The sequence below is a fragment of the Lepidochelys olivacea genome, assembly GCF_965140295.1.
Source record: "Lepidochelys olivacea isolate rLepOli2 genome assembly, chromosome: 6".
In the NCBI taxonomy this organism is placed as follows: Eukaryota; Metazoa; Chordata; order Testudines; family Cheloniidae; genus Lepidochelys; species Lepidochelys olivacea.
In genome coordinates this window covers 972,118-983,651 of record NC_140416.1, presented here as the reverse complement: position 1 = coordinate 983,651, position 11,534 = coordinate 972,118, and the positions used below count along the sequence as shown (strand labels likewise).

General features: G+C 54.0%; 1 pseudogene across 1 annotated transcript; it reads left to right on the top strand.

The window, feature by feature from the left end:
* Positions 1-6,716: 6,716 nt before the first annotated feature.
* LOC311521603 (serine protease 27-like) lies at positions 6,717-10,753 on the top strand (annotated as a pseudogene). Its single transcript, XR_014714689.1, has 6 exons — positions 6,717-6,988; positions 7,759-7,785; positions 7,948-8,110; positions 8,248-8,519; positions 9,577-9,749; positions 10,192-10,753. The product of XR_014714689.1 is annotated as a serine protease 27-like (transcript).
* The last annotated feature ends 781 nt before the right edge of the window (positions 10,754-11,534 follow it).

Genomic DNA, 11,534 nt, shown 5'->3' with positions numbered 1-11,534 from the left:
TCACAAGCTGGGTTCTTTTTTTCTTTCTAGCTCTTGGGTTAGGCTAGGCTAAGCGCAGAAAGGCTAGGATGACGGAAAGTGAGGTCCAAAAGAAACTAGAATTAGCCAGATTGGAAGCTGAAGAGAGACAGAAAGAACATGAAAGACAGATGGCCTTAAAGCGCTTGGAATGGAAACAGAGGAGAGGAAACAGGCAAAACGCTTGGAGACAGAAATGGAGATGAAACGCTTGGATACAGAGTTAGAGCTGAAGCGCTTAAATCTTGAAAGGGCTAAGCTGGGTCTACCAGATAACCCTAACAATCCTTCTCTAGGTACCGCTCCCCATTCCAAAAAATTCCCCACCTACAAGGTAGGCGATGATACAGAGGCCTTCTTAAAAAATTTCAAAAGGGCCCGCCTTGAGTACAGCATCTCTACAGACCAGTATATGGTGCAGCTGAGGCCGCAGCTCAGTGGACCCTTAGCAGAGGTGGCAGCTGAAATGCCTAAGGAACACCTGAGCAGTTATGAACTTTTTTTAAAAAAAGCCAAAATTAGAATGGGGCTAACTCCCGAGCAGGCCCGTTGGCAGTTCAGAGCCCTAAGGTGCAAACCAGACGTGGCATTTCCCGACACGCCGACCACCTTGTGAAACGTTGGGATGCCTGGATATCAGGAGCCAGCGTTAAATCTCTGGAAGATCTGTCTTTCCTAATGCAAATGGAGCAGTTCTTAGAGGGTGTTCCTGAGGAAATAGAAAGGTACATCCTAGATGGGAAGCCCAAAACTGTAATCAAGGTGGGGGGGGAGATTGGAGCCAGATGGGTGGAGGTGGCGGGGGGAAAAAAAGCTAGTAGCAGCTGGAGCGGAGACCAGAAGGGGCAACCTCAGACCAAACCCTGCTACCGGGGCAGCCCAAGGCCCCAACTACATCCCAAGGAAACCGCCAAACACCTAATTGTCCCACCACACCAGTCTCCAGCAACCCCCCTCCCCCCAATGACCCATCAGCTGGACGATGTTTTAAATGTAACGAGCTGGGGCATGTAAAGGCCAACTGCCCCAAGAACCCCAACACATTACAGTTCATTGCACCGGGGTCACACCAAAGGTCCCCAGGCCCAGATGCCTCCCAGGTACCCTCAGAGTGAAGGGAAACTGTGAGTGTGGGCGGGAAGAAGTTTACAGCATGGAGGGACACTGGAGCACAGGTGTCAGCCATCCATCAATCCTTAACGGACCCCAAATTCATCAACCCAGAGGCCCAAGTGATGATTCAACCCTTCACGTCAAACTCTTTAAACTTGCCTACAGCCAAGTTGCCTGTCCAGTACAAGGGCTGGTCAGGAATGTGGACTTTTGCAGTCTATGATGATTATCCCATCCCCATGCTGCTGGGGGAAGACTTGGCCAATCATGTGAAGCGGGCCAAGAGGGTGGGAATGGTCACCCGCAGCCAGGCTAAGCACGCCTCCAAACCTATCCCTGTTCCTGAGCCTTCCACCAGGGCCCCGTCTGTGTTACCAGAGACTCAGATGGAGGTGGTGGAACCAAACCCCATGCCAATGACTGCAACACCCGTAGTGGATTCAGACCCAGAGAACCAGCCAAAGCCAGTCCCTGAACTGGAACTGGTGGAGTAACCAGCACCAGAACCATTGCCAGCCCTGAATCCAGCGCTTGCAACCCCGCCTACAACCCCATCACCAGAGGGCACCACCGAGCCTGCACTGGCATCAGCAGCAAATGACTCTACACAACAGGCTCAGCCAGAGCCTGAACCCCAACACAGTGCACCAGCGGAGAGCGGTTCTCAGTCAACAGAAACAGCCCCATCCCCTGTATCGCTTCCGGAGGGACCAAGCCCAGGTCCACCATCCAGTGAGGAACTGATGTCTCCAGCATCAAGGGAACAGTTCCAGATGGAACAGGCAGCAGATGAAAGCCTCCAGAGAGCTTGGACGGTGGCACAGAGCAACCTACTGCCTCTCAGCTCTTCTAATCGATCCAGGTTTGTTGTAGAAAGAGGACTTTTATACAAGGAAACTCTTTCTGGGGGACACCAGGAAGACTGGCATCCTCAGAGACAGTTGGTAGTTCCAACTAAGTACTGGGTCAAGCTCTTGAGCTTAGCCCATGAACATCCTAGTGGCCATGCTGGGATGAACAGGACCAAAGATGGTTTGGGAAAGTCCTTCCACTGGGAGGAAATGGGCAAGGATGTTTCTACCTATGTCCGGTCTTGTGAGGTGTGCCAAACAGTGGGAACACCCCAAGACCAGGTCAAAGCCCCTCTCCGGCCACTCCCCATAATTGAGGTTCCATTTCAGCGAGTAGCTGTATATATTCTGGGTCCCTTCCCAAAAAAGACATCCAGAGGAAAGCAATACATACTGACTTTCATGGATTTTGCCACCTGATGGCCAGAAGCAGTAGCTCTAAGCAACACTAGGGCTAAAAGTGTGTGTCAGGCATTAACAGACATTTTTGCCAGGGTAGGTTGGCCCTCCAACATCCTTACTGATTCGGGAACTAATTTCCTGGCTGGGACCATGAAAAGCCTTTGGGAAGCTCATGGAGTTAACCACTTGCTTGCCACTCCTTACCACCATCAAACAAATGGCCTGGTGGAGAAGGTCAATGGAACTTTGGGGGCCATGGTACGTAAATTTGTGAATGAGCACTCCAATGATTGGGACCTAATGTTGCAGCAGTTGCTCTTTGCCTACAGGGCTGTGTCACGTCCCAGTTTAGGGTTTTCACCATTTGAACTTGTGTATGGCCGTGAGGTTAAGGGGCCATTACAGCTGGTAAAGCAGCAATGGGAGGGGTTTACGCCTTCTCCAGGAGCTAACATTCTGGACTTTGTAACCAACCTACAAAATACCCTCCAAACCTCTTTAGCCCTAGCTAGTGAAAACCTAAAAGATGCTCAGGAAGAGCAAAAGGCCTGGTATGATAAACATGCCAGAGAGCGTTCCTTCAAAGTAGGGGACCAGGTCATGGTCTTAAAGGCGCTCCAGGCCCATAAGATGGAAGCATCTTGGGATGGGCCATTTACGGTCCAAGAGCACCTGGGAGCTGTTAACTATCTCATAGCATCCCCCACCTCAAACCTAAAGCCTAAAGTGTACCATGTTAATTTTCTAAAGCCCTTTTATTCCAGAGAATTAAAGGTTTGTCAGTTTACAGCCCAGGGAGGAGACGATGCTGAGTGGCCCAAAGGTGTCTACTACAAAGGAAAAAGTGACGGTGGCGTGGAAAAGGTAAACCTCTCCATGACCCTTGGGCATATGCAGCAACAGCAGATCAAGGAGCTGTGCACTAGCTATGCGTCGACGTTCTCAGCCACCCCACGACGGACCAAATGGGCATACCACTCCATTGACACAGGTAATGCTCGCCCAATTAGAGCCCAATCTTACTGGGTGTCTCCTGAAGCCAAAACTGCTATAGAACGGGAGATCCAGGATATGTTACAGATGGGTGTAATCCGCCCCTCTGGAAGTGCATGGGCATCTCCAGTGGTTCTAGTTCCCAAACCAGATGGGGAAATACGTTTTTGCGTGGACTACCGTAAGCTAAATGCTGTAACTCGCCCAGACAACTTTCCAATGCCACGCACAGATGAGCTATTAGAGAAACTGGGACATGCCCAGTTCATCTCTACCTTGGACTTAACCAAGGGGTACTGGCAGGTACCGCTAGATGAATCCGCCAAGGAAAGGTCAGCCTTCATCACCCATGTTGGGCTGTATGAATTTAATGTGCTCCCTTTGGGCCTGCAAAATGCACCCACCATCTTCCAAAAACTTGTAGATGGTCTCCTAGTGGGATTGGGAGAACCTGCAGTCACCTATCTTGATGATGTGGCCTTATTTTCTGATTCATGGGAAGAATATCTGGAGCATCTCTGGAAAGTCTTCGAGCGCATAAGGGAGGCAGGACTAACTGTTAAGGCTAAAAAGTGTCAAATTGGCCTAAACAGAGTGACTTACCTTGGACACCAGGTGGGTCAAGGAACTATCAGCCCCTTACAGGCCAAAGTGGATGCTATCCAAAAGTGGCTTGTCCCAAAGTCAAAGAAACAGGTTCAATCCTTCTTAGGCTTGGCCGGTTATTACAAACGATTTGTACCGCAATACAGCCAAATCGCCGCCCCACTGACAGACCTAACCAAAAAGAAACAGCCAAATGCCATTCAGTGGACCGAAGAAGGCCTTTAACCACCTTAAAGTGACACTCATGTCTGACCCTTTGCTAAGGGTCCCAGACTTTGACAAACCTTTCCTAGTATCCACTGATGTGTCCGTGCATGGTGTGGAAGAATTTTAATGCAGGAAGGACCGAATCAAGATTTCCATCCTGTTGTGTTTCTCAGCAAAAAACTGTCTGACAGGGAAAGCCACTGGTCAATCACTGAAAAGGAATGTTACACCATTGTCTATACTCTGGAAAAGCTACACCCACACGTTTGGGGACGGCGTTTCCACCTGCAAACTGACCATGCTGCGCGGAAGTGGCTTCATACCGTCAAGGAAAATAACAAAACACTTCTTCAGTGGAGTTTAGCTCTCCAAGATTTTGATTTCGACATACAACACATTTCAGGAGCTTCTGACAAAGTGGCTGATGCACTCTCCCATGAAAGTTTCCCAGAATCAACTGGTTAAAATCTTCCTTGAAATGTGGAAAATATTGTTAGTTTTTATATAATCAGTAGTATATCTAAAGGTGCATGTGTCTTATTCACTCTGTTTTCCCCTAGAGCTTCTGGAAGAAATCACAGCCAGTGTGCAACAGGCTGTCCAGCACCATGTGTGATTTGGGGGGCGTGTCATAAATATAAAGGGAAGGGTAACAACTTTTTTGTAGCAGTAGTATAAAATCCCTCTTAGCTGGAGGTACAGAATCACTTACCTGTAAGGGGTTAAAAAGTTCAATTAACCTAGTTGGCACTTGACCAGAAGGACCAATGGGGAAAGGAGATACTTTCAAATCTCAGGGGGGGAAGGTATTGTTTGTGCTCTCTTTGTGTGTGCCCTCTCGGACAGAGAGGGGGACCAGGGCAGGAAAAAACATCTCCTAAAAAGATCCTGAAATGATACATCTAAAATTACAGAAATTGTACGTAATAGCAAGGAAATGCGTTAGATTATCTTTTGTTTTAGCTTGTGAATTTTCCCTATGCTAAGAGGTCATTTTATTCCTGTTTTGTAACTGGGAAGCAGAGTCAGAGGGGAATCCTCTGGGTTTTAAATTTTTTATTTACCCTGTAAAGTTATCTTCCATCCTGATTTTCCAGGTGTGATTCTTTTACTTTTTTTAAAATAAAATTCTTCTTTTAAGAACCTGATTGATTTTCAGTGTCCTAAAAACCAGGGATGTGGTCTGTGCTCACTTTGTTAACCTATTGGTTGGTATATTATTCTCAAGCCCCCACAGGAAAGGGGGTGAAGAGGCTTGGGGGGGATATTCGGGGGGGGGGGATAGGACTCCAAGTGGCCCCTCCCTGAATGTTTGTTTAAATCACTTGGTGGTGGCAGCGATACCATCCAAGGGCAAGGAAAGGAATTTTTGCCTTGGGGAAGGTTTTAACTTAAGCTGGTGGAATATAAATTTAGGGGGTCTTTCATGCGGGTACCCACATCTGTACCCCAGAGTTCAGAGTGGGCAGGGAACCCTGACAGGGTCCCTGTCACTCCAGGCCCTGCACAGACCCCTGCCTCTGACTGAGATCAGGGATCCTGAAACACCAGGCCCTGCACAGACCCCCCCCCGACTGAGATTGGGACCTTGTCACACCAGGCCTTGCACAGACCCCCTCCCCCCCGACTTAGATTGGGGCCCCTGTCATGCCAGGCCCTGCACAGACCCCACCTAACTGAGATCAGGCCCCCTGACACGCCAGGCCCTGCAGAGATCCTCCCTGACTGAGATCAGGGCCACGTCACACCAGGCCCTGAACAGGCCCCCCCGACTGAGATTGGGGACCCAGTCATGCCAGGTGCTGCACAGACCCCCCCCCCACTGAGATCGGGGACCCGTTGTTCCAGATGCTGCAGAGACTGACTGCGATTGCGGCCAGGATGTGCCAGCCAGGGTTGTGGGAGGGTGGGAGGGTGTGAAGTTTTGGGGGATTGGGCAGAAGTGAAGGAGCCACGGCAGGGTAAAGAAAAAAACTTCTCTGAGCTCAATGGTGGCGGAGTGTTTCTATAGCCCCCCCATGTACCATCCCTCCCCGCCCACTACCCCCCTTCCACCAAACTGCTGTGGGGGCAGGAAATCTCTCTGGTGCCCCTGGCTGCTGGAGGCCAACGAGAGAGAGCAGCATGGGAGGCTGCTCCCTGCGATAGCTGCCAGGGAAAAGTGCTCCACTCCCTGGAAGTGGAGGGGAGCAGAGGGAGGTGCAGAAGAACGGGCCGGCCGGGGGGATCCTGACCCCAGAGCAGTGGCCAGCCGTGGGCACTGAGCACCGGACAGAAGGCCCAGCCTGGCTACCTCCAGCAACGGGACAGTCCCAGGAGAACCTGGGCAGGTGGCCCCCGGACTGGGGATGGCTCCACAGGGCAGGCCTGATTCACAGCCCTGACTTCTCCTCTCAACAGCTATGGTCCAGCAAGGACCTGATCTCAGCTAAGCCACATAAGCGGTGGGGGGGGGGGCGGGGGAAGGATGAGGGTCCGTGAGCTTCTGCTTTCACTTTCCCGTACTTCACAATTTTAAACAGGAAAATGCTGGGGACAGGAGATAAGGGCTCAGGGGTGCCGTGGCTTCTTGAGGCACACGACTGGTGGTCTGGCTGAAATCACACCCCAAACCCACGGGGCGGCTCCAGCTGGGTATATAACTTGCTGCCTTGAAGCCAGGGGCTGTCTGCTCCGCTGGCTGGAGGCTGAACTGGGCTGTCCCAACCCAGAGCGTCTGTGGGGCAGGATCATGGTGGGGCTCTACTCCCAGCTGGCCCTGCTGCTGCTGGTGGTGATGCTGCCATCCCCAGCGCATGGTAAGAGAGACCAAGGGATCCAGAGCGATGCAGAGCCGCGGGGAACAGACCACAGAGGACGACCCTGCAGCCTGGGGTGGGGAATAGATCTGAGGGGGCAATCCTGTTCCCGGGGGGGACTCGACTGGACGAGACAATCCTGCCCCTTGCAGGGGGAACTCACAGGAGGGGACAATCCTGCCCCCCTCGGGCTGGAATCGACTCAGGGGGATGATCCTGCCCCAGTAGACTGGCTCTGCCTCTTTCCCAGGGCCTGGGGTCAAGGGTTTGTGGGGACGTGAGCAAACCAGGTTCTGTGCACTGAGGGGCAGAAATGATGTGCCGGTCCCCAGGCCCTGCTGTGAGTGAGCCCTCCACCCTGAGCCCACCTCTGAGGCACACACCCCCGGGGCTGGCATGACCCTTCCAGCCCCTCTGACTCACTCCCACAGGAGTCCCAGCCCCAGCACCCTCTCAGCTTCTGCTCCCGAACCCTCTCCCGCCCTTGGGCTTTGCAGGGTGGAGGGAGGACGTGTGGCCCTGAGAGAGCTGGGAGCAGCCCCCTTTCATCTCATGTCAGCATTCACTCTGAAACCTACTGATGCACTGTAGCCACCTACGATTTGAGGCAGAGTATTTAGTGTATGGGAGGAGCTGTGGGACAGTGGATGGGGCTTTTATTCCAGCTCTTTTCCCCACCTTCCACTCTCCCCAGTCGGACCCTAGTGATGCTTCTCCCACAATGGCCCTGACTCTGTCATGTCTCCCCAACATTTCCATTTCCTCCGCAGGTGCAGAGGAGAGTCAAGACCAGCCAGGTAAAGAGTCTGGACTTCTGGGTTCTGTCACCCGCCCTGGGAGTGGGGGGGGAGTGGGGTATGGGCGGGGCTGGGAGCCAGGACTCCTGGGTTCTATCCCTGGCTCTGGGTGGAAGATGTGCACTTTGTCCCATGTTCACATGGCGCCCCTGTTTTGTGCAGTGTTCAGCCGTATCATAGAGGGGCAGGATGCCCAGGAGGGTCGATGGCCCTGGCAGGTCAGTGTGCAGTTTTTTGATGCCAAAAAACGTGACTACCGCCACATCTGTGGAGGCTCCCTCATCTCAGCCCAGTGGGTGGTGTCAGCCGCTCACTGCTTCAGTTGGTGAGTAACCCAGGCAGGGGGTGATGACTCTTCCCTGGCCTCCTGCTGTGCATGAGTTCCCCAACTGCCCTCCCCCCCCAGAGGTGGCTGCATCTCAGCATCCCCCTGTCTTCCCCTTTTCTTTTTCTCTCCTGCAGCTCTCAGTCCTGTTCCCAGTACCGTTTGGTGCTGGGGGCACACCAGCTCCTCAACCCCTCCCCAAATCAGATCCTGGTCAATATGAAGCAGATCATCCTCCACCCCAGTTTCAATAAGAAGACCAAAGTTGCTGACATCGCCTTGGTGAGGCTGGAGAAGCCCGTGAAATACACAAAGTTCATCCGGCCCATCTCCCTGCCGGGGGCCTTCCGCCAGTTCCCCGAGAAGATGAAGTGTTGGGTCACCGGCTGGGGAAAAGTTGAAATGACCAGTAAGTGTTAGAAGTCTCAGAGAGGCACTGGGAGTCCATAATTGTTAGGGGGTTGGGGAGAGCAGTTTCCGGCTCTGCCCCACCCCTGCTCTGCCCCCTCCCCAGCCCCATTCCACCCCTTCTCCCAATCCCCCTCCCCTGAACGACGCAGCCTGGAGGGTTAGTGGGGGCCTGATGCCAGCAGCAGGAGTGGAATCGCCCCACACTCACCGGCGGTGGCGGGAAACGGAGTGACCGGCCTCCCAGCCAAGTCGCTCCACTTCCCACCACTGCCGGTGAGTCCAGGGAGGCGGGCCCGACCCCTGCTGCCAGTTCCAGGCCCCCCACTAATTCCCCGGACCACCCTGGGCCCCACAGGGCCCCCCAGAGCATGGGGCCCAGGGCAGTTGCCCCAAACCATCCTATGGACGGGAGGGCTCTGGTGGTCATGGATACTGTGACCATCTCGGCTGACCTCCTGGAGAGCAAAAGGCAGAGAACATCCCTGATTGAATTGCTGCTCAAATTAGACCAGATCTCTTGGATCTGGATTTACAAATTGCCTGTGATGGAGAACCCACCACGACCCTTGGTAAATTTCCCACTGTTAAAAACTGACACCTTATTTCCAGTCTGAGTTTGTCTGGCTTCAACTTCCAGCCACTGGATCATGTTAGATCTTTCTCTCTCAGCTGAAGAGCCCGTTATTAAACACTTCTTCGCATTGTAGATACTTATAGACTGGGCTCAATTCACCTCTCAACCTTCTTTCTGTTAAATCAAATCAATTGAGCTCCTGAGTTAGAGGCTTGGGGTCCCGGATGATCGGGGCCATGTGAGTGTGTGTGTGGGGGGGCAGCACTGCCCCCTGCTGGAGGGGATTGTGTGTGTGTGTCTGTGTATTCCTTGTGGGGCACCACACAGGGACATGCCTGCACTTAGCCATAGTCTTCATAGACTTGTCTCCAGAATGGCACAGGCATGGGGGAAGCTGCCCACAGGCACAAAGGGCTCGTCCGGACCCCGGCCCACGGGGCGCAGGAATAACCCTGACACACTCCCGGTTGTCCCCCTCCAGAGCCTCTCCCAAAACCCAAGACCCTGCAGGAGCTGGAGATTCCCATCATCAAAACAGCAGTCTGCAACGATCGTTACAAGACACTGGCTCCACACTCACCTCTGGGTCCAAACGTAATCAAACCCAGCATGATCTGCGCCGGGTACATGGACAGCCCCAAGGGATTCTGCAAAGTGAGAGCCTTTCCTCCCAGCTGATTGTGGGTATTACAGCACCGCTGCCCAGACCCCAGGCGAGATCAGGGCCCCCTTGTGCAAGGCGCTGCCCAGACCCCAGGCGAGATCAGGGCCCCCTTGTGCTAGGTGCTTCCCAGACCCCAGGCGAGATCAGGGTCCCCTTGTGCAAGGCGCTGCCCAGACCCCAGGCAAGATCAGGCCCCCTTGTGCAAGGCGCTGCCCAGACCCCAGGTGAGATCAGGGCCCCCTTGTGCCAGGTGCTGCCCAGACCCCAGCCGAGATCAGGGCCCCCTTGTGCAAGGCGCTGCCCAGATCCCTGACACAGGTCGCTGCTCTTTGTTGCTTAGACTGGGTATGTTCTCTGACCCCCTCATCCAGCCTTCACTCTCACTGTGACAGCGATGGGAATTGGGGCCCTGACCCCCGTTTCTCTCTCTAGGGAGACTCCGGGGGGCCTCTGGCCTGTCAGCAGGACGGCACCTGGTACCTGGCTGGAGTCGTGAGCTGGTTTATGACCAAATATGTGCATGGAACCATCTGTGCTGACTGCAGGTTCCCCGGGGTCTTTACCCGGGTGACGGCCTACAACAGCTGGATCTGGAGACACATGAGAGGCACGGCCCCTCTGCCAGAGTCTCTCCAGCCGCGTTGATACTCGCCGCCCTCCTCCTCACCGCCCCGTGAGCCGCACACGGACCTGCCCCTGGCACTGCCAAGCCAGCCCCTCTCAAGATGTCTATAGACCGCCCCCCTTGACACTGGGTTTGGGCCCCGTGTTGCTGGGGTCTGTGGGACGCGGCTGGGAGAGGCTGGTGGATGGAAGCACAGGGGCACTATGCGGAAGGCGAGGGCAAAGGGTGGGGGGTTATCTCCTGCCTTTCCTACAGCTCTGACTGGGAAGCTGACGGGGAAGGGCCCAGGAGCCGCTTTGATCCCATGACTTGTGCTCTGAAAATCTTCAATAAATCAGCTTTGCAAACTCTGTCTCCTCCCCAAAGCAGCTGGTGCCACCTCCCGCTAGGACCATTCCTGCCATGGCAACAGCCTCCCATGGGCTCCATGGGTTGGTATTAGCTGTGGGTTGGCAGAGCACAGGGGCCGCCCATCGCGCTGGGCGCTGCAGACATCCCCGTCCGAGATCAGAGCCCCTGTCATGCTGGGCGCTCCACACACCCACCCAATCAAGATCAGGGCCCCCATTGCGCCAGGCGCTGCATATACTCCCCCCATACGAGAATGGGGCACCTGTCACACTGGATACTGTGCAGACCCTCCCTACTGACTGGGAACCCCATCACACCGGGAGCTGCACGGATCTCCTAGACCAAGATCGGTGCCCCATCGTGCTAGCCACTGCCCAGACACACAGTATGAAACAGTCCCAGCCCTTACAATTAAAGACAAAAGATACCATCTGGAGACACACAGACAGACAGGGAAGCACCAGGGAACAACGGGACAATGCTGGTCACCGTGACGGGCTTTGTTCTCGGCCCACTGTCACTCACCCACCACCCTGGTAGAACTCCCTGCTGGGTACTCACCGGGCTATGGTGGGAGGGTCTCAATGCACCGGGCCCCAGGTGATTTAATCCTCCTATGGCTCAACAGAGTCCGGGCATGGCCCCTGGCTGGGTCCCCAGGTCCCCCCTGTGCAAAATTGTGGGGTTTGAGCATTTAAAAATTGTTTTTGATTTATTTTAAATTTTCAGAGTTGTGGGAAATTATGGAGAAGGGGTCAGACAATGTGGGGGTCTGACAAGAATTAAAAGCTAAAGCTTT